This window comes from Hylaeus volcanicus, chromosome 1 (assembly GCF_026283585.1).
Source record: "Hylaeus volcanicus isolate JK05 chromosome 1, UHH_iyHylVolc1.0_haploid, whole genome shotgun sequence".
Classification (NCBI taxonomy): Eukaryota; Metazoa; Arthropoda; class Insecta; order Hymenoptera; family Colletidae; genus Hylaeus; species Hylaeus volcanicus.
Window position 1 is genome coordinate 25,439,705 of NC_071976.1, and position 26,978 is coordinate 25,466,682.

At 40.8% G+C, this 26,978-nt stretch overlaps 1 protein-coding gene and 1 long non-coding RNA gene across 2 annotated transcripts in view; one reads left to right on the top strand and one right to left on the bottom strand.

Annotated features, from left to right (window-relative positions):
* LOC128872790 (uncharacterized) overlaps positions 1 to 3,006 on the top strand; it is a 61,949-nt gene extending 58,943 nt beyond the window's left edge. Inside the window, exon 3 of the long non-coding RNA XR_008456257.1 lies at positions 2,897 to 3,006. This is a non-coding gene — a long non-coding RNA (uncharacterized LOC128872790). The remainder of the gene's footprint in view (positions 1 to 2,896) is intronic.
* The window catches only part of LOC128872783 (zwei Ig domain protein zig-8), a 130,175-nt gene extending 116,190 nt beyond the window's left edge, over positions 1 to 13,985 (bottom strand). The window contains exon 1 of the mRNA XM_054115813.1: positions 12,793 to 13,985. The gene's annotated coding sequence lies outside the window, so the exon portion shown is untranslated. The remainder of the gene's footprint in view (positions 1 to 12,792) is intronic.
* Positions 13,986 to 26,978: the final 12,993 nt, after the last annotated feature.

Below are 26,978 nucleotides of genomic sequence, written 5' to 3' on the forward strand. Positions count from 1 at the left end.
TCGTATTGTTCCATTAGAAAGCTTGAGCAAGAAGAAGAGTTTAATTGCCATTTAAATTAGAATCAAATAATATATTTTCTGTTGTTCGTAGTGTTCAAATAGCCATGGAATGTTGTCGTAGATAATCGTCTGGGAGATAATGGTCGCGAAAGAAATTATAATGTTTAAATTGATAGCATTGTCCCCGTTCCATAGGTCAGTGTAGAGACATGCACGTTGACAGTAGCCGAGCAAGTAATGTGTCCGGTCAGCCGTCTCGAGTGACGCGGCTGACGTAACGTATTTTCTTGTTAAGGACGTAACAATACCTTCCAGCTACGCCGAAGTTAATGCTCCAGCGAACCCAACGGCGTTTATTTAACCCCGGCTCGTAACAAGCCTCCGTGGCTCGAAAGTTATTTAGAGTGCACTCCGTGGCTTAATTCACGGTAACTTCTTTATCGCAAGCGCATATTAAACGAGGCACGCGCATATAATTTCCGTGCTTCTTCTACGTTCAACCAACGATGCACGGGAAAACAATGGTCGACGCACGAACAGCGAACCCGTCGTTCGAACTCGTTCGAAACGCTCGGGAGGGTGCAACGATCCTTGGGAAAAACTCGTGTGTTGAACCAGCGTTTCTCAAACTCTTTGTGACCTCGAGTTTAATTATCTCCGAGGCCCCTGGCTCGCGATCTATCCGTTAATTGGCAGGAGTAATATGTAGTATATGTAGCATATAGGGGAAGAGTTAACCATGTAGTGGCTGAAATTGTGATTCAAGATGAATTTAGTAGTGGAACAGATAGCCACTTGGGGGACCGAGTAGAAGTTGACTCTGAGAAAGCTTCATAATTAGCTAAGAAAATTTGTCTCGCAATAATAAGACAACTACATTGATGACAGACGTTAACACGTGATGACGTAACGATAACACGTTAAATATAGATTTATATATTATATTACCAATACTGACTAACTAACGAAACATAATTATGGTTTCTCCAAGAGGCGTTGAATTTTCATTTTCACTGGGTTGTTGATACAAATACTTTTTTAATTTAGCTCGAGTTTTTAAATTACTTTGCGCAACGCGATGTCAAAACCAACTGCGGGCGAACAATGTGTCACTTTTATTTACATGTACACCGACTAAAATGGCGGAACGCTCAGGGTAGAAGTAGTTTCTTACCAGAACAGTGAAACGTAAAAGCGCTGCATAATTTCAAGGATTTCCGTGCGATTACATGACTCTCCATGAATACGAGGAAAGTGATTTCTGCTTGTAATAGTTGCTCATTGGCTTGTGGGGGAGGAATAAAGTTACCTGAGCGTTATTGGAGGGGTAGGAGGAAATGGTCGCTATTAATATTCATGTTGAATGTGAGGCACCAAAATAAACTACTTTGAAATTCAAATGATGTGCTCGTTTAATCCTTTAAGTAGCAAAGGCAAGAAGGCGAGAAGAACCCTGATTACCCTAAACCTTTGGTAAATTACCTTCTTTACTTCCTCGATAGATCACGTGACTACCAGTGCATCTCGATAACTACAGAAATATTTCCAAGTGTTAACTTTTACAGAAAAGGGTAGAAAAATGTACGGTTCGATAAAGTAAAAATTAAGAGTTCACTTATTTTGCATCTGAATGTAGTATTGTCACGATACTATATTAATTTTACAGATTTCCAACCAACATTTTTCGTTACATCTTTTGTGTAAGAAGGGGTAGCATGTAGTTTAAAGATAAACACTACCGTGTCCATATATACGTGAATACAACACTTTGTTTTGTTTTAATTAAAATCTACTTTGCATACAACTCGGCTGCCGATACGATAACAATATCTTCTTACCACAATTTCACATTTTTCGCAGTTGCAAGTAATAGAACTTTCCCTAAAAACTCATTTAATTATTATACGAGTATTAGTAGAATATTTTTCGTGGTCGATACAGATGTTACGTCTTTCCATTTATTTTACATTCATCACCGACCCCCAGAGAAGCATTGTACGGTTGACTTGGGCCCTGCTGAGAATCCCTGTGTTACGGAATTTAAAACGGGACGGGGTTAATTCGATTATTAGCGGTCTCCGCGCTCTACGTTCGGCGAGTCCTCCCGGCCGTAATGAGACCTTGTAAATTTCACGCTCGACTCTTGCAATGATTGCCTGTAATGGCCTGGGAATATCATTAAACGATTCAGGGTAAAGTTCGTTGGCACGGCGCTCGGCCAGGATCAACTGGGGGCTGTTTATGCCCGGCAGATATCTGTTTACCATTTACATGCGCGTTCCATTCTGGGTCCAGCGTTAAAAAATACCGCGAAACGCACCGCTACGTTTCTGCCAGCAGATTTACCGCCCGAAAAATTCAGTAAAAAAAAAAGCGTTCTTTTATCTAGAAAACCATTAACCGTGTGTTTGTAATAACATTCATTTACATTATGACAGCCCTTAATTATTTAAGAAGCGAATAATATATATTATTTAGAGAAATTTTTATAAAATTTTTGCGTGAAATCATAGTAATAGAAACGTTATGTAAATGACAATTACCGAGTGCAATAACCTTTGTGAAATCGGTTTCTCACTTTAATAAAGAAATTGTAATGACAATCGCGAAGCCGCAGTCTAGTGGTTTGAAAAATTCAGTATCAAGCGTAGTTCCCCATCAACAGCGTTGTCAGTCTTGTTTTTAATATTGAAACAGTGCATAGCCTGGCAGATAGAGAAAGAACTGGAAGAACACTTCGTAGCAATAAATGAAATAGTAGGTAGCGAGTTGGAAATTATTCCTAACCGACGCCGAGAGACGGAAACGCGTGGAATTGATGAATCGAAACTTCAACCAACCGTTGGTTTTGAAATTCAATCGTATTTAACGGCGAATGTATGTTTAATATTTCTAGGTCAGACAGGCACCATTTTGCAGAGAAAAGACCGAGGACAGCTTTACACAGGGGCGAATTTAGAGCCAACGCTTGAAACACGCCGGAGGTTGGCTCACTGTGTGGTAAAAAGGTTGGTAATTTGAACATTATGAGCGGGATAACTCGTCACGTATACTTGAATATTTTCAAGAAAATTTAAAGCCAGGTGAGCTTAAATGCGATGTTGGAAATGTACGCTCATTTGACCTAAACGACGATTTCAGATATGGAGTGGAATTAGAGTAGATGCTTTATAGGTATTAAAGTATTTATACGCTTCCCCTTGATTTCCAGTCGTAAATCCAATTGAGCATTTATGGAAACATATATAATGTAAAACAGAAACTGCAAAAGCTTGCGACATTCGGGCAGTTTAGATTCGATTAATTGTTTAACTCGAAGTGGAATAGGAACGACCATTACAAGACAGTTGTCTCTATGCAAAGGAAGTTAAACATGATTATTATCCGTAGTCTTTTTTTGAGTATAATGCATAGTAAGATTGACTTCGATTAGAATTCAAGTTAATTTCAATGAAATTCTTTCCGGTTGCAATATTCAAACAGTATAACTAATTAATCCTCGACATTTACCTAACCTGAACCTACAATCTTTCTTTTTTCATTATTTTACATCGTATTTTAATATGCCTGTATTTCTATATTTTCTCTTCTATAAAAACTAAAGCGAACCAAAAGAAAACGATTGAAGTTCCATCCTCCCGTCCTGATTATCCGCTCGTGCTCGATTTCGTTGATATAACGCGAAAAGCATCGTCGTGAAGTGCGAGATATCGTTAGAAAAAAAAAAAAAAGAAAAACTTGGAATCCACCGGTGGGGTATTAAAAAAATCATTAATTATAGAAGATACGCGCGTGCGCGTGCAACCACACCGTTGCAATCCTCTTCGTTGTTATTTGCACAACTTTCCAGCGCGATATTCGGCCCGGTCGGCTAATAATACGTTTAAAGTTCACTTGCTGCAGAAATTCCCTTCAGTACTTTTTAACAAGCCGATTTATCTTGTTGTTGTTGTTGTTGTTGTTGACGTTGGTGGGGGGCCCTTTTTCCATCGACCCGTCAAAATGCCAAGCGAGCTTCGCCTTCTCTGTTTCCCGTTGAAAAATTCTGTCGTCGTTGTTGTCATTCGCCATGGATGGATAAAATTCTCATCTAGATGAAAAATTTCAAACAACGAGTACGAAATATAAACAACTTTCGATCCATTGTTCGCTCGATAAAAGTTGCGATCCGAGTTATATTCACGGTCTGATTTCGAATCTGAAATTCTCCACCCAGAAACAGCGTTCTTTTTTTGTGGTATAAAATTAGAATAAAATTCCGCGCACTTCGTTGCGACGATATACTCGTCCACGCTGCATTTATTATATTAATTTGGGCAATTTCAATCTCGTGGAAGGCAACCCAACGTTGTCAGTATGTGCGTGTCTGTTGATGAAATTAGCACGTTTCGGAGAACGCTTTTTCGAAGCGCGAGAGCGGCTGATTTAGGTTTGTTTGCTCTTCCTGCATCCTCTTTAATATTTTACATTCCCGTAGTTATTTCCGCGAGTTCGTAATTGCAAATCCTTTACGGTTCGTTGGATTACACCTGCCATTGGAGCGACGCGAGTTCACTTTTAATCCATTATTCGTAGAATAGACACGATTTCTGTAAATTTTGTTTAGGGATTCGGCGAAAGTTACTTTCAAATAGGATCGTCCAATATACCAGCGAATTCAGTCATTCATGACTTAGAGCATCGGTGAATTTATAAATGTAGAAATAAACAGGGAATAATTTCTTCTTCTTCTTCTTCTTCGAGAGGGAGAGGGAGAGGGAGAGGGAGAGGGAGAGCAATATTTGTTTCGCCAGTTTTTCAGTTCTAAGGAGGATTTAGAGGTACTGACTCTGACTGAATTATTAATGAACGTTGCAGGATTACGTTTCGACCCCGCAGAGGATGCTGGTTAGAGTTTCCTCAATTTTTACCTTTATTTCCAAAGAAAATACTATAAACAAGGCAAGAAGGTAAAGAGTGAAGAAGTAATACAACACAGAATAGGAACAAACGCATAGTGGATTGAAAATCATAGTAGTGAAAGAACGAAAAAGCTTGAGTTACACTTTATCCTACCTTCATTGCAATCTGCGTCACGTGAAAGGAGCCAAACACACTATTAGCCATAGCAGGGAGTGCTCCAAGCTTCCTCTCCACTCGTCACTAAAGCAAGCGTCCTAAATGGCTGCTGCAGGGCCAACTGCAAACGCGGCCCCAAGCAGAAATCCATAGGCAGACAGTGAATTTAATTTACTTTCGTTTCGATAATCCCGCGAGAAAATGTTTACTCCGGGCCAGCGCCAGCGAAGCGGCTCCGTGGAGTGTCATAAGTTCTTAATCCCTTTCGTAGCTTGAAGCGGTGAACACGCCCCTCGACCGCGCGTACACGAGCCGCGTGTTATCCATACCCATGGGGTGGAAACCCATGGCATTCGTTTCGACGCGGTAAGCTCGCCCTGCGTTGGGGTGCCAACGGAGACAATTAAGATCTCAAGACCCCATCCATCGCGTATTAATAAATATCTGATTTGCTTTCAATCCGATGGCGTCTCGCCACCGCCAGGGGAGGAAACGGGGGATGCTGGCGGAGGACTAATGACGCGGAGGGGGTGGGCGTCAGAAGGGAGAGATATACTCGAAGATCGTGGAGTGTGAAAAAAGGGCGAAATGACAAAGAGAAGGATCGGTTGTCAACACACCGCCAAGTCCGTAATTTCCTGACAGCCATTGCCCGGACGGGGGAGCGACGCCAGCCAACTTGCGGAGAACTGGGACGCCTACGTAGAATTAACGTAACTATGCCGAAGCAGCTTCCAGTCTTCGATCACGCGCGTTACAAAGACAAGGTGGGACAAGTTGGCCCCTATCAAGTGCATTTGGGACACGTGGGTGTCGGTGATGATGAAAATAGTTGCTCGTAGAGAAATCGTTGCCTTCGAGGGAAACGTCGCCTTCCTTTCATTCGTGGCTATTGATGGTAACGATAAATAAGGGTTAAAGAGTGTATATATGTGCAAAAGTTTGTAGTAGTAGTATAATAATAAAGGTGATGAGAGTAATTGTTCGTTGGAAAATGTAGAGTATATTTATCATGTCTTCTTCTAGACGATATAAATCGGGGGAGATGTAACTATTTCGGATTTAGCAACGTACTTCCTTTCATTGGTGAAAATGGTAAATACAGGTTAAGGAATATATACGTAATAATAATTTAGTAGAAAAGATGACTAGAGTAGTAGGAATGGTTGTCGGAAAATGTAGAGCGTATTTATCATGTCTTCTTCTAGACAATACGAATCTGAGAAGACAATTTTGGATTTGGAAGCACACTGTGCATCCTAACGCATTCCTTTCAACTCCAGTTTTGAACTACCGTTTTGCTCCATCTTCATAATACATTAAGTATGTTATAGATGTCCCGTGTTTCCCAGTTCTCTTCGATTTCATTGTTTCTGGGCCATTTAACCGGTTCACATCCATCACATGTGTCAAAACTGCCGGCGTTAATGTACAATACTCTTATCAAATTTATCTTACGCAGAGACAAGGGAAAGGGGAGGAAATATAACGCCATTAATTAAATTTAGTGAAATGGATGCCATTCGAGAATGCACGACTTGTAAACATCAAAGATTTACAATTAAAGTTTACACAGAACGCCTCATAAGGCAGCATACATGGGGCAGATTACATTCTGAATAAAGAATAAACACTTTACATTCATTCGTATGAATATGTATAAACAAATAAATTTTAAATTCATTGTTTCAGGGTTTAGAGCATTCAGTTACCTTCATTCTTACATGTCAATCTCGGAGTTTTACTTTTCATTCAGAATACCGAATACAAATTCTACATTCATTAGTACAAATACAAACGAATAAATTTGTCAATCACGATCTTCTCACGAATACCTCATAACCCTTTTCACTTATGCAAATAAATCTATAAGTTTTATTCTTCATTCCAAATAACGAATACAGATTCCATATTCATTAGTACAAAAAAAAACCGAATAAATTTGTCAATCACTGTCCTCCCACGAATTCATCACCCTTTCCACTCATAAATCTGTAAGTCTTATTCTTCGTTATGAGTAAATACTAAAACCTCCAGATTCACTCGCATAACAACAAACGAATGAATTCTTCGTTCACTGTCCTCTCATCTACATTCCAAGTTCATCCCTTGTTCTTGTTCGTACGTATCAATCCAAAGCTTGTATTCCTTATCCAGCATAAAATGTACCAACTCCCTGTCTCTATCCTCGATTCAGGCGCTTCTTGCGGCGAACTGGGACTCCACTCGGAATTAACGTAACCGCGTCGAAGCAGCTTCGAACCTTCAGCCACGCGTGATACCTATCCACCGTGATCAATGGCACGTCGCGCGCCCAGAGAAAAAGGCTTACTCGCTCGTAGGGGTGCGAATTTATGGCGATCCGACGGCCTTGAGTCTCGAAGCCTCCGCCAGGGTTCTTTTATAATTGCCTGGCGATGAGTGTCGTTGAAAAATACACCGCTGACTCCCGACCGTGGTATTGTTAGGCGAGACGACGTTCCGATTAAATATAAAACGAAAATATTACCTGGACGTTCATTCTACGCGCTGAATGGTTCCGTTAACCCGACGAAATGAAACACAAACTTCCATCAAAAGCGTCCAATCCCTCGAATTATCCAACACGCCGAGATCACGCATTTTCAGCCGATCCGCTGGTACAAGGGTTGCAACAGATTCATTTTCCGCAATGCGATTAATAGCGTTAAGCAGGTTAAGTGGCCCTATCGATCGGTCGCGATTTCTTCTTCCCCCCCCTGTTTTTCTTCTTTTTCCATTGTTCTTTTCTTCTTGTCTTGTCGTGCTACACCTGGGTTGCTCGGAGGAAATCGCCGGGGCGAAAATATCGCGGCTTTAATGGGGCTGATACGCGATACGATTGGAGTCATTGTATACTGTTCATTGTCGTGGCGTTCATTTTTGACACCATCTACGATATTGTTTTTTCGGTCTTCCGCTTCCGAGTAATTAAATCGAACTTTGAAACGATTTAATTATTCGGACTGGGTGGGAAAATCAATTGCTGGAAATGGCTTTCTAAGCTGTTTGGGTATTAACTTTTTTTTGTGAATGATTATTATTCACTTCTGTAATAAAGTAAGAAGTCTAAGAGGACATTTAAGATCTTCTTCTTTTTTTTTTTTTTAAATAAGCAAACGACGACTGGTATCGCGGTTAACTGTGATCATAATGTTTCCCTAATTTACTCAGAACAAATATCATAAAATATACTGTCCACACAAACCTAGTTTATTTCATATAAATATTTTTACACCAGTGTGTATCAGTATGTAATAGTTAATTTATTAACACGAATGTCGTTCTTTTTACACTTAGCTCTCGATAGAAATTTTGCGTTACGAACCTACAGGTTTTCCAAACACACAAAGTAATGAATTTATCGTTTCAACATGGGATTTCAATATTTCTGCGCACACAATTCGTGTACATTAGAGGACGCTCAAATTGCGAGTCGGAATGTTTACCTGAATCAAACCGCGTGTGTTTAGAATACATTTTTCGTAATATTTACTTTCGCCCCTCCACTATTTCAACGATATTATGTTCCGATACTTTAACCGCAATCTTTATTTTGTTTCGCGAGTGCTGCCTGTTGTGTAACCGAATCAAAGATATCGGTTTTGGCATTCGAAAATAAATCCAGGAGAATCACGAACGTCGATGAAGTTGGAAAAATAAGTGCGCCATCGAATCAGCGATTATATGGCAGCAACCTGTTTCTTTAAAAGACGAGTGCTCGCATCGTATTAAGTTTTGAAGAGACGGTCACGTCGGTCATCGATGCCAACAGACGTTTCCTAAGGGATATACGTCTAAAGGTAAATTTTCAAAAACACAAAAACTTCTATCAGAAGTGAGAAGTCTTAGCACGTACTATTGCATCGAATACATATCGATAAAAAAATGTGACTTTATGATCACGTGGGATTGTAGAGAATTAGTAAATCCTTAAAGGAAATCTTGAATGACAAATATAGCCTCCCTGCACGAGATAATGTTTTTGAGTTTTTTTTATTTTCTCTAAAGCAGCAATTCGAGATGAAAATGACAGATAAATATCAACGTTGACGCGAAAATAGAAAAATTCAATTTCCCCTTATCAAATGACCGAATAGACGTCCACGGTTCCTGGGCCGCGAATCCCTTTGAAACGATACATAAATCTTCTCAATGCGCGCCATTGTGTTTCGTGGCGGAATTCTTTTTGTCCGATCTCCTGAATATCCGACGGAGTTTGCATAAATAACGAATTGTTGAATAACCTCAACGACGAAAGTCAACGTGGCGACAAATTCGATGAACGTGCTGTCTAGCAGTCTGAATCGCGAATGCATACTCGACGATTCGTCGGATTTGCATTTAGAAAATGATATGTAGTTAGCGTGTACATTCCCCTTCCGTGGATCGAATTGAATGCGTCGCATCGGTGAGCGTTGGGTTCGTTAAAAAGAACATTTCTATATCATTGTGCCTAATTCCGGATGTTTTCCTTTGGGAAGAAAGAGTCGAGCGTTACTTAACGAACCTTCAAATTACGCGGATAACTCCTTGTACAATGTAAGTCCAATTTAAAGGTTTTCGAGTCTCGGCAAGGTTGTGGTAGTGCGTTCATCTACATATGCGAATAGAAATAAATGAGGCAAGAAGAAGAGAAGGGAGAGTAATTCTTTTAAAGAACTGAATTAATAGACAATAATAGAAAATATAAATTAGATGCATGTCAAAGAATATTGAAGAATTTATAATAATTATAATCATCTCGACACTTATTGAGATCCAGGAAATTCCACCACAAGTACAAAAAAAGTTGTTAATTAATGACCGACGAACTTCTGGGAAAGTTCCTTTCGGATCCTGCAATGGAAGAGTAACGCAACGATCTTCGACTGTCGTTGCTCGACTAAATTTCATTACTCTTTCAGCGACTGCTTTTCTGAACCAGGATTTCCTTATCTTTATTTTCAGTCGCTACCATTTTCGCAGTAAATTCAACAGTTTTCGAGATATCGTCGAAAAACCAACCACCATCGTACAAATAATTTCAAACAACTTTCAACAACTACCAGCAGCTAACACTTTATCGCAGATATCTCAGAACCTATTCACTCCGCTGCAAAAACCGTAATAACCAAAATTGGAGATGAGAATATTTTCTACAAAAAAGTCTTATACATCTCATTCCTATCGTCAATAGTTTCCACGTGACGCGACATGAAATCTCCTTACTTCGACGCTTAACTCTCAAATTTAGTTCGCGAGGATATTAAAAGCGTAAAAAAATCGGCATAACAAAACATGTTTCACCGACATCGAATGTACTTTAGAGCGGAGCATCCGCGGAATATACGTAGGCGATGTGACGACAGGTATTTTCTTCATTACGGTACGTCTTCTCGCACAGTAAGCGTAACATGACGTCTCGGTTTGTCTGCTAATTGGCGCTTCACGGTATTACCGTGGCAGCCGTAGTCGCGGCGTCGCATTTACGATTGAAATGTTTTTAGATAATTGGGTGGAAAAAAGTCGACGCGATCGCGAAAGCCGTAGCAGTACGGCGAGGCGTGTAGATAAACGCATTATCATCCGCTAACACACAGGACTCGCGCAAGATAAGGTTTCGCTTTGTTGATTGAATTCGTTGTAGGTCAGTCAACACAGCTTACCTTGCTTCGGGATTTTAGTCGCGACAAAGCGACGTGAAATGGATAAATTGGATTCCATCGTCTTACTCTAAAATGCCATTAACCGACATTGCTTAACTTCGTTTCGCTGCCCTCATCTCCAAGGGATTTTCAAAAAATACAACGCGTCTCTCGTCACCCGAATGCGTTGGATCGCACTATAAAATCTTTACTAATTCGCTGTTATCTAACAGAGCCAACTCTCGGGCTTTAGGCTCGTTTAGGCGTGATTTTACAATGTTTCCTATGAGGGGCTTTTGATTTTTGCTTTATAATAGTAAAATTAATTAATTTAAATGTGATCAGGTATGTGTTCATTTAAAATAGACAAAATCGAATACGGTTTATACTATCTGTGTTTTATTAAACAATAAAATACCTTTAGAAGACTTTTCATTTTATAGTACTCTTCGTTATTCGAACTTTTTATCCAGACAAAAATTGTAACAGCTAAATGTCGTAAATTCATGTTTCGTTGAACGAAAGTTCATTGTTTTCCTTACTCGAAATTTAACGTAAACTACAATTTTCCCCATTTTTCCTCGTGCCTCCTACGGCACGCAAATAGACTCAAGTAGACAGACCGCTCAATATCGACAAGATTGTTGTTAATACTAAGAGTAGTTTCAAGAGCGTCGTCGTCTTGCATGGGATAGATAAACAGCCGGATGGAAGTATTACTGTTACGACTACAAAATATAAACACCGTGGCGAACAACTCATCTCAATCCGAGCAGGAATAGGTATATAATCTTCTAATGCATTCGAGGAGATAAATGTATCGGTATTTTGGACCATTCCTCGGTAACGGGACCGAATGAATCTATTGTTTACATACTATTTATTGTACGGAATGATCTTTTAGCTATGCCAACGAAGTTAGCCGATTTCGCCACTGAACACCCGTTATAGTTGCGCCAAAGTGATAGAAGTATTTACGGTAGGGATTTTCGATTAGGCAGTTTCACAAGAAATTATCCGGTGATCTGTTTTGCTTGCAAATACATCGGTTCGTTATCAGCGTGTAGCAAATATAATCCGCGATTATGATTAGAGAAGAAGGGTCGAAGATTTGTTGTAACCTAATCACGTTGTCATTTTGCTGACTGGTACGAGGTTGAAAAATATATTTTGGGGGGAGAAAAACCCCTTCGATGAAACTTTGAACCATAACACGTTGAAAAAGTGTCTAATGCTAATGTTGTTTGTTCACAGTTTTCCATAGAGTAAAGAAATCGGCGTCCAATAAATTTCCTTTGACATTCTTTCAATTTAAAAATCTGGCATTACAATTTTACAGAGGATTAAAATACTTCTGTGGTTTCGAAGCTCCCGAAGGGATTGTGTTCAATCCCACTACCGTTTTTCAGCAACAATGAAAAATATCAAAGTGATCAGGCTCGCATCTGCTCTCCTGCAAATTTCATCCAGGTGCGTTAATTAACAAACTTCTGCTCTGATTAAACAAACGCGATCAGCGTTGAGAAACACGAAATCTGCCGGAACTCTGCCATCGACGAAAGCACACCAAACCCGATTTCAACCCCAACCAAAAATCGTCAACTACGTAGTTACACCCTCTCCAGACACCAAGCCACTCTCGTATTCCAAATTCGAAGTCACTGGTCGGCTGCTGCGCGGAGCTGTGCAAACTGTTAATAAATTCTCAATCACGAACGACGATAAAGCATTCGTTGATACTCTGCCATTCGACGTAGAAATTCTACACAACGCGCAGAACGTATATAAAAAGAGATTCTCCGCGGTTGGCCAGAGGGACTCGGAATAGTTTGCTCTCGGAGTTGCTATGCCAGTTGGTTTAACTGGACGAGGGTGAAATGAAGCATCAGATCGTAAAACTCACTTAAAACTTTAACCACTCGGTGGTACTTTTTGGCATTCGACGCAGCAATTTTCCCAGCGGTCAGAACGTACATAAAAAACAGATTCTACGTGGGACGGTTAGAGAGATTCGGAGTAATTTATCCCTATAGTTGCTAAGCGAGTCGATCTATCTGGACGAGGTAAAATGATGCATCGTAAGACTCACTTTCAACGCGGGGATGTGGTACACGGTTAGTCCTCGATGGGACCAGCTCCCTCAGCGAAATCGGTGTCCCTTAAGAAGACGTCTACGGTCTAGTTCCAGCGCACAATCACACACGGGCCACTGGGAACCTGGGTCGTCGGATCAACCCTCAAAGGAGGGCTGCAATCGGGGACACATGATACCCCCGTTATTCACGAGTACTACGCGATCCACCTGGTCTTTAATCGAAAATCCCGGCTGGCTCCAAGGTAGCGCGGGATCCAAGCGAGCAATCACGGCCGCCAGTCGCTCGGAATCGGTACTTCTTCCAAAACGGGTCGAAGAGGATTGAACCTCTCAGTCAGACACCAACAAAACTCGGATCACTGATCACGGGGCCTGAATCACACTCGCGAATCACCCGCGGTGAACTCTCACTTAGGCGGCCGCGGGCACTTATCAATTTTTGCGGGAGGTTGTCGCACAGTCCGCCAAGACGGTTCCCTCCTCTCTCGGAGGTCTGCCAAAGGAGAGAGAGTTTCTCTTCTCTCTGGCGACAAAAGTGTGTCACGCGAGGAAGAAACCACCACCACCGCCGCGATCGAACGAGTCCGCCGTGTCGTCGGTTATCGGAGCACTCTGTGCAACTGTCCTCTCTATCCCCCTGGTGTTGTATCGCGACGATCGCCCGTGGATCCCCGGACTCGCACGCTGCACGGCCGTACGCCAGTCGAGACGCGCTTTATCCGCCCGTATGTAAATCCTCGCCGATGCGTCCGCTCGTATACACACAGTCACGCACGGAAACCGAGATATACCCTACGTCGTTACCGCGACGCGTGTGCGTTGCGTGCGTGTTTACGAAAACCGAAGTACGACGACGGGACACGAGAAGGACACACGGTTATCGGGGGATGGACGCGATACGGCCAGGTGTGCGCGCGGTCGCGCCGATAAGGGTCGGTTTGTATTCGTGGTACACGTAGGACGCACACGCACAGCGGGACCGAAGAATATTTTCGTCGGGACACCGATTACGCACCAGCCCTAGGAGAGACCCTTAGGCCGGATCCGCGGACGTTTCCTTTCACCTCGATTTTCGGTCCCTCGCCACCCCCGCGAGCTGCACAGGCGCGAAACGCTTTCAGAATTTCCGAGGGTCGGGCGCCGCGCACGTTGCAGGAGAGGGGAGTCCGTCCTCACCCTCGCCGCGACGTTGTAGGAGCCTCTGAAAGAGGGAGAAAAGGGACGTGGGGTATATTCCGTGGGGGAGGAGGGGGTTGAACGATATAGGGGGAGCGAAAGGCGGAGGGTTTTGCCTCCGACGGTGAAGAGAGTTCTGTGGGCACACGACCAGGAACATCGGCGGCCCCACCAGCCGGTACGCACCAGCACTCTGACACCGGCGTGCCTGGGGTCTACGTACTTTGGGATTCGCGCGGACGCCGATGTGGTGGTGGGAGTGTGCTTTGTATGTGTCGGTGAGAAGAGCGGGGGAGGATTCGTACGTGTAGGAAACCACTACCGTCGCGCCATCACCGTCGTTGCTTCTGCTGGTGCTGCTGCTGATGATGGTGCTGCTGCTGCTGCTGGTGCTGGTGGTGCTGCTGCTGCTGCTTGGCTAAGCGGTGTGGGTGTGGTGGGGTCCAAGGGGGTGGCGCAGGCGTTTTGGTGCACCGACGCATTGATCCCTGGAATTCGTAGGGACGGTGACTAGGGCCAAGCATGTGTCCACTTTCGATGAGAGAAGGAGAGGAGAAGAGACGTCGGCCAGGGGAGAAAAGGGGCGGCCGCGAGAGGGGGTGGAATGGAACAATGAGGTTGAAGGAGAGGAGCAACCGTTTTACTCGTAGCCGATGTCCACACCTGCAGACTGTTCGGTCGGGACGCGTTTGAGGATGACGGAACGTCGGGTTCGATTGAAATCTTCCGGTCGAATCGAGAACTCGTCGACGGTAGGGGGTCAGAGGCGGCCGGTGGTTGTTTCGCGGCGTTTGACGTACCGACAGAGATTTTCAAGGTGATGGATAATGATGACGGATGGACCGAGATGGATCCGCCGCGGTCGGAGGAGCTGTTTTAAAAAATTGCGTGGGAAATTTTTCGGAATTGCTCGCGGGTTTCTGTATTTATTTCGCGACGAGGACGGATGCCCGCGCCGAAAACGTTCCAACACAATAACCGTGATTCATGGGAGGTTTTTCGGGATGACCAGAAATATGGGGAACATCGGCTGCAAGCGTCGGGGCTGATAGTTTCGCTTAAGCACCGGTGTTGAGTCTGAAAATGGAAATGGATAGAAAGTTTTGCGTACGCATGTTGGCATGGTGTTTATATGGACCGCTGTATTGTTTCATCTCAGGAGTAGTTTATTAGAGAAGCTCTAATTCAGCAGTATCTGTCGGGGTTGTTGATGCTGTTCGATTTTTGAAAACATTCTGTGCGTATGCGTGTGTGTATGTATGTACATATCGACCTACAGTCGATACCATAAACATTGGTACCCTCTATGTCCTCTGAAGAAGTCTCACTAAATTAAATAATAGTTTCGATATTACCAAATGAATTACTCATTATAAATGTGTACGTGAACAAGCTTATACATGTATTTATTTACATATACATCGACATATTTATGCAAACACACACTTGAAAACATCACACCTACCATTTAATTTAAACAAATTCTTTCGATAGACATGGAGGCTACGAATATTTATGGGACCGGCTGTATGCGTGGATTAATATTATTTTTCAACTTTTGAAAATATTCTATGCGCATGAATGTGGATATATACACATATTGATCTCTGTTTTTGAAAAAAGAGAGACGCTAACGAAATTCTACATGCATACATACATGTTTTAATCACAGATACGAAATTGACCAGCGGATCTGATCTATACAATACATCCTACATCCCCTAGCGTAATCTATACTATACTGTACAGTTTTATACTACGATCTATAGCATATTACAGAATTCTATACTATAATCTCCTTACATTACACTACCAAACAAACCTGCCATCTAATATCTCGTCTGTGCATACCCTGGTTTTGGTTTAGCTGAATATTTTCGGGGGATGGTTTATTACAGAATCACGAAAATTGGTAACATTTATATGTGGGTCATTGACGCCATCGGGTCCCATTCACGAGGACCGGGGTAAAAAGGGATGCCAGGGAGGGTTGGAACAACGTGCTTGAAAGAGAGAACCGTTGTCCACACCTGCAAACTATTTGGCAGGGGCCAGTTTGAGGTTGACGAAACGTCTGTTCGATTGAAAATCTACCCCTCGAATCGTTGTTCGAGGGTGTGTGGATGGTTGTAACGTTCGACTGGGATTTCCAAGGTGGCGGAAAATGATGACAAATGGACTCGTGATACTCGCGTGGTTGAGGCGGACCGATTAAAAAAAATTGCGTCGGAAATTTTCAAAGTTGTGCCTGGTGTCTGCATTTATTTCGCGACGGGGATGGATGTTCAGGATGAAAACATTGCAACACAATACCCGTGATTTATAGTATATATAGTTTTTTAAATGGATAGAAAAATGTTGGAAATGCGAAGCGTAAACGTCCGATTGACAGTATTGGTGGAACAGAGGTCCGGGTCGTACTGGTTTCCGCCAGAAATGAAACGAAATATTTTCGATAACTCTTATTTCAGGTATTTTTCATTAAATTTAAACTATACGAAATGTTTTGCGGGATAACATCGCTTTCAGTCTTTATGGCAGGCTGATTCTTCGGGGCTGAGCCTTTCGATAGAATGTATCGAATATCGGAGGAAAAAGTTCCTTCTTTTAATTGCACGTGCATGCTAACAAACTTTTTATCGTAAAAAAAATCTTCCGTAATATTTTTCTAACATTTCACGCAACGTATAATTTCTTTGTCGCATTACGGTTGGACGATTTTAAAACCCCGAGGAGAACAATAAATATCAACGATTAAAGCGTTTCTCTACGATAAACTGCTCGGAAATGTACATACAATTTAATCGTTACTTTTCACCAAGAAATTTATTAAAATTAATAAGAGTCGGGAGAACGCTTGCGCAAAGGTAGAACTAAACAATTAACGACCACGAAGAAGCATACTCATATACGCTATACAATAAAAAACTTACATATATAGCTTTTCTAATCCACGCAAATAATTAAAACAAGCCCCTTTTTCTTCATACTTGATACTCTCGCAATGAAAAAAATGTTCTCCTCCGATACAGTAATATTCCAACCCAGCATACAGATTCTTTCCCCGCGTTATAAGTGAACAATTTCGAAACGCTGAAGTGGACCATCAATATTAATGGCGTCCTTTTAATGAAACGGATGAAAATTTTCCATCTTAATCACTGCTCGCGCGAGTGTAACAAGCCGTGGGGCTCGACTGGTTCCGTTCGAGCCGATCGGCCAAATAAAACGAGGTCTTCCAGACAGAGTGGTTACGCAGTTAAAGGAACCGTTGAATGGCTAATCTATAGAACTAAACAGAAGTCAGGAAGTCGATCCTTTGACGAGAATTCTATCGATTATATAATGCCCGCCTTGGGAGCCGATTTTCTTTCATTCCTTTCCATCGCAAAAATCGTTCGTTAATTAAGAAGGGGGTGATTCGACGGGTCACAGCAGTCCAAAGAAGTCTATGTAACAAATCTGACGGGAGATGGGCTTGGGCGGGGGTACGGGGGGGGGGGGGGGGGAGAGGGAGCGTACTTTTCTTTCAGTAGCGATCGTGGTTTTGCCAATCCGGTAAAAGGGTCTCCTTCAACGCCTTCAACGGTTTCTCATCGATTTTACGATTCGTCCGATCATCAACCCGCGTCCTCAGGTATCATGGCACGGCGAAGCGCCGACACGGGCAATGGTTTCTATAAAATATCCAAGCGCAGGCAGCGTACAGATATGTACCAATACTGAATAAATGATAAGGACGAGGGAGGATCCTCGATCGGTTCATAACTCCGTTCCGTTTCAGAGGTCTGATCCATTCGTCGACCTCTCTAACGAGAGTTACCTACTCGAAAAGCGCAAGTTCCCGCGCCTTATACTGGGTGACCGTCAGCGTAACGGTCGCTCGCGATTTTCGGGCTCTTCGAATAACGCGATTTGACGTTTAGTGGAAGGAGCTTCAGAGTGTAATTTGATGGACGAAGGAATATTTGTTTCCATGAAAACTTGCTGTTTTATTAAGGAGTGAGGGTGATTCTTGAAAGTCGAAAAGTGAGGCTTTTCGATAAGACTACTAGCTATTTCGCAAACAATAATTCATAAACATCAGAATTATTTATTTAGCATGCTTCAAACGAAGCGTTCGCACTGGGAAAAATAACGCTCTTGGATACTCGCTGCGTATCTCAACCATTTTTAATTATATCTTAACAAAAAAATTTACATATTAACTTCGATACTTGTATCACAAAAGCACTTTTCCAAATATGTATTTAAATCTTGGAAAAAAATACTTGAACTTTTCCTATGACAACTGCATGCACGTCCTTAAACAACCCCCTTGTTAGAGAATTTCTAGAAACTATACACTCGAGCAGAAATTTGTTCTACTTTAAGTATACTAAGATACAACCTCGGAGAAATAACAGAACTATTTTCATCCGGCAAAAAAATATTCATACATATATTATTACTTTTTTCGTCCCCCAGGCGTCTTCTCCCTCTAGCCAGTCTTAGAAAACTCCCGGCAACTGTCGCGACGAACACCCTGTACAGGAACATTTCAAAATGAAAAGAAGCCGTGCACACGTACATATACATGTAAATGCTCAGAACGGTACCCCTGGAGAATTACGCATCCGTCTTTCAGAACCACGAACCGTATCGTTAATTCGCGCCTACGCGACCAACGCAAAACACGCTGCGAACAATTTTCGAGCGGCGCGGATCGGTGATATTACTTTTAACGCAATCTGCTTTCCACGATAGGGGTGAGGATATATTTTGGTTATTGCCTCCCGGGAGCAGTGTTATGACCGATTGGTTAATATAACGTTGTCGCGGTTTTAATAAACGACGATTAAAAACGATAGGGACGAAAATGGAGGCTCGTATACGAAGCACTCGTCCGATGTTCCAATTTACTCGTAGCACACCTATCCTTTTGTTCCCAATTATAATGAAATACATTGATCGACGCAGCTACAAGCAGCCTGCACACTCGTGCCGTCCTTACTAATTGAAACACACGGGAGACTCGGTAAATTATATGTGCAGGCCTCGGATAAAATAGTATCAACATCCACAATTTGAACTGTTGACGAGGGGAGAACTTTTCAGTTGAAAAGGGGGCTCGTCTTTGGGAAGTCTTCTGTCGATACTAATTGTCCAACGTACATCGTTCATACGTATGTTACAAATACATACATTGAAGAATATTAATAGTAATATTCATAAGAATGTTTTAGTTTGTATAGGAAATATTAATGGACGTGTTCTTATGAAAATTAGAAGAATTATTCTTCAACGTATATATTTGTAACGTACACTTGAATGGTGTATGTTAGACAATTAATATCGACAGGAAAAGTTTCCAATTATTAATATTTCTATTGCTGTCAAGATTAATGTTAAAATTTCCAAATTATAATTCTTCCTTAAAATTTCATAAAATACCCGCGCACTTTAATTATGATGCGTGTAGTAATCCCATAATAAGATAAAATAATTCCGACCGTGCAAACTTCGTCAGGATTTCTATTAACATATAACAAAAAGTGTCATACATTCTCAAAATTTCCAAATTATAATTCTCCTTTAAAATTGCATAAAATAGTCACGCATTTTAATTGCGATGCAAGTCCACATAATATTTAAATCGCTAGTCGTGTTGGTTAACTCTTCACTCTGTTTTTAATAGGATATAATAATTCCAACTATCCAACTTCCGAGGGCGCGACAAATAACGCACGATCGCGAGAAAATTCCGGAGCGTGCGCGCAATGTTTAACGAACAGCGAGCTCGCGTAGCTCGATTCGAGAAAACTCGGGTGTCTTTGAAATTTGGCACACCGTGGCGATTCACACAGGTGAAATTGAATGAGCGTGCGGGTGTCTCGCTGCTGGTTCGTTAGTACGCCAGACATGCGAGCCTCGAGCCGAGCGAACCGCGCACAGGCAAGTTTTGAAGATAGATTCGGAATTAGAATCAGGTCAGGGTGCACTCGCGCGACTCGCTGGAATATCTGTAAATCGGCCAAAACGCGTCTACATTAACGCGGGGCTGCGTGCGCGTCCGTTTTTAATTGCGAACCGACTTCAAAACAAACGGGCAACTTTAACCGCGATCAAGCTGAAACGCGACGTGTTATTAAATAAAACTTAACTGCGACGAATACGTCACTATGCTCGGTGACACGTGTTACGTGTTAATGTGGCGTAATCGGTGGAAAAATTACGTGCGCACGATCGGGACGGTTCAGCGAAATGGAATGAAAATAAAATCAAGAGATATATTAAATTATTTACTTTACAATTTGTCACTTTAACGCCGTTCTGATTGGAGAGAGCAATATTTTAAATCGAACGATATTTTCACAGATCCATGAATTGGACCGTTTATAGTGGAAACACATTCAAATTGTGATTTAAGTATGCAGTGAACGATATTACAATTCACTGTTGGGTATAATTGTAATCACAATTACGATTATGATTGCAAGCAAATGTTTCAGAGTTGTGATTACGATAACAATTTCGAATCTACCACAAATTTTTCTGCGATTACGATCGTATTTTTAGGGGTTTTCAATCATAGAAATTTTTTACCCCAAAACCGACTTCAGATTCGTGTTCCTCGCCACCAGAAAACTTAGAAAACCATGCTCTCGTCAAAATAAAAAATTAAAACTTTTCAGTTACAATAAATCATGCCAGTAGTGTAGGACCTAGGCAGGGTAATTTTAAAAAATTTTTGATTTTGACGAAAACATGGTTTTCCAAGTTTTTTGGGACGGGATAAGACTACCAAAAATAGAACTTCCTATGATCAACAGTTACGAAAATAAAAAATCCTCCATAAAAATAGTTTTACAATCCCCAATAAACATCGCCATTTATACGAGGCTGTATTTTCTAAACAATTTCTAAAACAGTATAGCGATGACTTAAACCACCGTGATTCTGGCGTGAACTGTGCGTTCACAAAAACACCATTGTTCTCCTCGCGCACAGCGTGGGCTCACTAATGTCTCCCCAAGGCAGACCTTAACAAATACCATGCGAGCAACAATTGTTACACCACGATTGGCAGGTAACGTCGATACAAACCTCCTGCACGTTTCGAGGGACGTTACTTAGGCCTTAAATGGAATAGTACCTCGGCCTCCTCCCTCCGCCAATTCAAGGATTGAATCGAGCTCACGTAAAATTTAACGACCCTCCCCAACGCGAAATACGTTTCCTCGTAAACACTTTAAGGAGAGGATACTCTCCGATGGGAGCAAATATCCGGCGGCCAGCGATCGATCTGGTTCTCTCAGACAACGCATACATTAACATCGAGTAGTTTAACGAAAAAAGGAGAATACTTAGGGGCGAGTAAAGAAGAGGCCTGACCCCACTGTTTACAGATGCATTCCCGTTTTCGTCGCGCCGGTTGCGACGTGCATCGGGGCGTATGCAGCTCGGGCCTCTTCAGACTTTCCCTAGTAATTCAGTAATGGTCTTACGGCGAAGTTCATAATAACTGACGCAGATGAGAGGGTCTTGAAATTAACCCCATCGTGCCCGCGCCTAGATGCACCCAACTTTATCTCTGTTTTCTAACGCGACTCTGTTTCGTCGCGAATGCGATCAAAAGGATTGCAATTAAACACGTATTTGTAATATTTCATTAGGTATGGAAATTAATTCTGTACACTCAACATATATATTCATAGATTTTCAACTTTAATTTTAGTAGAAATATTCACTCGTCATTTTGTTACGTTATATTGGATCTAGATACGTAATTTAAGTCTTAACCTGGTGGACGTTCAATGTACGATATGACTGATAATGAGGGAAGATTACAAGAATGATAAGTTTACTTTAGAAAGGCAGAAAGGTAATTTGTAGGAATTTGTAGGTCAGGCTTGACAGCAGGACAGTCGAGTCTTGCAGTTTGTTGAACTACTCTGTACAGATAGCTTTTTAGTGGATGCTGCGTATAAAGTGGTAAGAAACCTGTGGAACCTATGAATGAAACAGAGAGATTATTTTGTTCATCGTTGTTAGAAACCTAAAGATGTAGTATTACAAAAGGAACATAACGTGGAACTATCTTAAGTATTCAATCATTTTGCAGAAACAGAATTATTCTAAAATAATTTACTTCACTGTTAATAAATTTACATATATCAATTTTATAAACACAGTGTATTTCCTTTCAAAGTAAAATTTGAAACACTTCAAAAGAATATGCAAAGTTTCAATCAAATTCTGCATCTTTCTTCCAAGCAAAAGTAAGTTATAAACAACACCATGTCAAATCATTCGGTCTAAAAAACTTACTTGTCCACTATAACGAATAAGTGCACCATGGAGCCTCTTTATTTGTCAATTGAGTCGTTTTATCATTGATTTAGCGATTTGGTCGTCCATAGCGGGCCAGTAAACGCTCGCCCCATCGAACTGATTATTTCCGTCGTTGCGAAACATGCAGCGTAAGGAAAAAACTGTGTACAATGCAACGCGGGTGCGATATCCCTGGGTGCATCGACCCCCATTTGTAACCCAGAATTTCATATAGCTACACGATAAAACGTGACGCGGAAGCAGTTAATTTTCGGACCTTTATGGGCCAACCCGTGAAGTCAGGCTCGCCGTCACCCATTTGCCAGGCCAGGGACCCACATTCGCGGATCTCTCGGTCAGTCCTGGTTTAAATATAATCGGCGACCAAACAGTCCCACGATGGAATCGACGACTGCCCTTAATTCGAATTCTAATTACAAAAAATTCATCGACCGATATAAATGTTAGGTGTAGACATTGATTTTGTGCTTTTAAATTCAAATTAAATTCATTTCTAACTTTAGTTTACAAACTATAAATATATATAAATATATATTATATATTAATATAAAAGAAACGACATTATTTTCCAGTCCACCTAATATATGTATATTTATTCGAAGATATAAGTTTTAATTGCATCTCGAAGTTTCAGATCGTTATTCTTTCTATAAAAGACCGCCGTTTAACGTATTTTTCTCCTTGATACACATTACTATCAAGGCAACTGAACTAAGGCATCATCTTCTAAATATCTGGTAAGAATTAGTAAAATTTCACCATCGTGTCTAAAAAGTAACTTTATTTTATATACGAGGGAGGCTATCTTCTACGACTATTCCTGAATAAATTCAAGGGTTAGAGAGGGTTTTAAAGAAGCAAGTAAACCCTGTCCAAAGCTTTCCGTGGCTATTTTTACATCAACCGTATTAACTAAATGGAAGAATGTTACCGAGCAACGCCACACTCTCCTAATGAAAATTAGATAGGCTACCCAAGCGAGACGAATCGAATTCCCAGACGTAGATGGAAAAAACTATAGAATTAAGGATCGACGTGGGACATTTCTAGAAGGTCGACACGCATCGCTCCCGTGGCTAGGCGTATCGTGAAATAATTTATGGTCGGTCCCCTTCTCGCGGTGGAGCCAAATTCCAGAGCTTACGGTCGCGACTGGAATACACAGGTACTGCGAACTGATCTGATTCACTTTACACTTAACAAATTAACAGGGTTGATTCACTGCTCTGCGGGAGACCTTCAACATGGGATTTCAGGTACTGGGTTACGCGAGCTCAACGTAGGGTAACGCGAATACCACCCCCCGTTCCTCCCTCCGCCACAATCTCCTGGATTCTCCATCTCTGGAGTTTTACTTTATTCCCAACTTTGAGGAAATTAACCCCTTGGTAGCCAAGCTATCGTTTTCAACAAATATCGGAATAATAAATATCGTTGTTAGGATATCAAGCGTGGCTGTTTAAAAATATTATTCTATTCATGACTTCGTTATTAAACGTGGTTCTTTGTAATGTATTATTCTATTCATTTCTCCGGTATCGACCAAAGCTACGGTGGGTTATTCTATTCTTAATATAAATTTTGCTTTTAACCTGTTGAGGGATATTGACGTAAATGTGTACGTTTACTTTTACAATAAGTTATCATTACGAACAGTCACAACATCTTTTAGAATTAAAACATGCACATTTTTAATTAAGACAGAATATTTTCATGTTAAAATTGATTTACATACGAAGATTGCTTCGGTTTGTGTGTATTCAATTGGAGCAAAAAAAAAAAATGCATTTAAAAATCGTTTCTCAAGTGAATACATGAGATCGAATGGTTCTATTGTTTAATGATGAAGGAATTCACTTTGAAAAATCGATTCGTGTTGTTCTTTATAGTGAAAAGTTACACTGAATTCTGCTATGAGAATAGAATTACTTATACGTCTCTAGAATAGTAGAAAATAATAACAATTATACAGATATCACATAAACGTATTCGACAAATAACTCGTGTTTCGGATGTTTATTCGATCGTTCTGACCGAATCGAAATTGACCAATATGAGAAACATTAATTACCCTCGTCAGTAGTTTGATTACACTTTAACCAAACACTGTCACTTCTCCCCTGTCAATTTATTATTATTATTAATAAGCAACGATTGACACGTTCATCCAACCGTTCCTTCGACAAAGTGAAACGTACGAATACGAGGAACATTAATTTCCTTTGTCAGTAGTTTAATCACATCGCAGCGAAAAATATTACTTCTTTCCTTTCAATTTATTTCCACACAAAGAACCATTCCGTTATTTTTCTCTTTTATCACACCGAGACTTTAGATGATAGAGTGACACCGTGCAAGACGAGCCACGGCTGCCGAACAGAAGAAAATTTTTCAGAAAAAAAAAAAAAACATTTCTCGCACGGCGTCGCTGCGCGGCGTTATATGAAATAAGTAAAGTCTCGTCTGATCCACTTACGGCGATTACTTTATCCCCATGTAAAGGCGACGGGGACAAGAAAAAAGAAAAGGGGGAAAAAAAGTAGGGTGTTTCATACTTTCCACGTCTACGGACGAGTTTACGGGGAGTTTCGAGGAGACGAAAGGGAAAAAAGGATAACTGTTCCCGGAACTTTCCTGTTATTTCGAGCACCGGCGGCAGCGTTACGCACAGTTCGCGTGGTATCTGACTTTTAAATACCCCCGATGCCCACGCCCCCGCGTATCAAAAACTTCCGGTACGCGAAACTTGGCTGGTAACAGTCGTAGATTCTCGAACGGGCGCGAGTTTTCTTGCGTGAAGATGAAATTTAACGCTGGCTTACCTGCGTGTATTATTTCTCACCGTGTTTAATTACGCGCTCCGAAGCCGGAAATGCTTGGCAAGGGAAACGATACCGTGCGATAGAGGTGGTAACTTAACCCAAGGAAGATTTCAGACGTCTTATGGGGGGGGGGGGGGGGTATTTTTTTCTGGGGCCAAAATAGATTTTATTTTTGTTTTATGTTTTTGTTATCCAAAGATGAAGGCACCTTGGTCGCGTAAAACTCATAGCAGAGTTCAAGAATTTCTTTTTAGAGGACTATTGGCTTAATACGAGATCTGTTTACCGTGGTTCATTGTACATATATTGTGTAATGAGAAAATAATTTTTATTCGGAATTTTTGAATAATACAGGGATGCTGGGGCTATTACATGGCGCGAATTACAAAAAGGAAAACTATAATGATTTTGTATTTCACGATGCATATCTTGAACGATGAAAGAAAATTTGTCTGTGTTGTTGCTTATTTTCTTGACGAAGTCATTGCGCCTTCGTTATACAATTCCTGTGATTATTTTTATCGAAATGATTTTTAATCTTGGTTTTTACAAAGCGTATCTTGGTATATGGGAATACTATCTCATGCTTTTCAAGAACCTCTAACAGGAAGCAGAAAGAACATATTCGAGTCAATTACATTTTAAACGCGCAAGCGCCATTGCTTTTCCAAATTTTCCAGTTAAATTTATGAAATATATTCTTAAGGCTATGCATTTTAAGAAAATCCATAAATCCATGTATATCCAACTCGTTCCTTCTTCCGAAATTAGCACATTGCTCCTTTAGTGACACTTAATACACAAATTAATATATAAATAGAATTTTTGTCAAAATAGGATGTATCTTTTAAAATTGTGTATTCTTTTAAATTATGGATCTTAATGCACAGTTGATTGCTGCCCCCTTAATGATGCTGAATGTGTAACTCGGGCTGATTGAAATCCGATGGAATATTTCTCCCGCCCCGCTATATTAATAAAACGGATTACTAATTGGTGAGAGAGGGTGTGCGTTAACATATTCAGTATTGTTATCGGTGGAATGTGATATACTATTTCAATAAATTCGATGTATTTGATTGTAGACAAATTTCGCGTTCGCTAGAGAATAGCGACGATAGTATGCGAATTACTATGATACGAATTAATAAATAATTCATCTCCAACCCTCGATGGAATTGATAGGAATCGTGGGCTAGGAAAACAAATATGTATTAAATCAAACCTCAATACCCAGCAATAAAATTTAATAACATAACTGTTCACCTTATAAATAATCCAAGATTACATGAGGAAATTTATCTTTTTGATCAATATAAAAGATTATTATATTTATTAAGAGAAAAGATAGAATGCCTACGAATTCAAACTTACGAATTGAAAGACAGAACGTGCTTTTAAATTCATTAAATCCATATACATATATTTCAAAAGTAAGTTTAATTGCAATTATAATTAATTAGTCTCGATATTGCATTGATAATTATCCAGGGCTGAAACGTACAAATAAAAATGTCATAGGATCGTAAGAATGAAATATTAGTACAGTTCTAAGACAGGCTTTTCAAGTAAACTATCTATTATTATAAAAAATAACCAGTTTGTTGAAAAAGATTGTATAATAAAAAACATTAACGCAATTTATTGAACAATCGTTCGAATACGGTACCAGGACTGGTGTTGCCATCTAGCGGTGAAAAGGCCCAAGTTTGTCGAGAAATAGTTCCTTTTTTAAAACTAGATGGCGCCATTTAATTAAAATTACTGGTCAGTGGTAAAACGCCTATTTGTTAATGTTACATAATAGTAGTCTTACATCATGTTAATCATTGTACCTAAGTTAGAGAA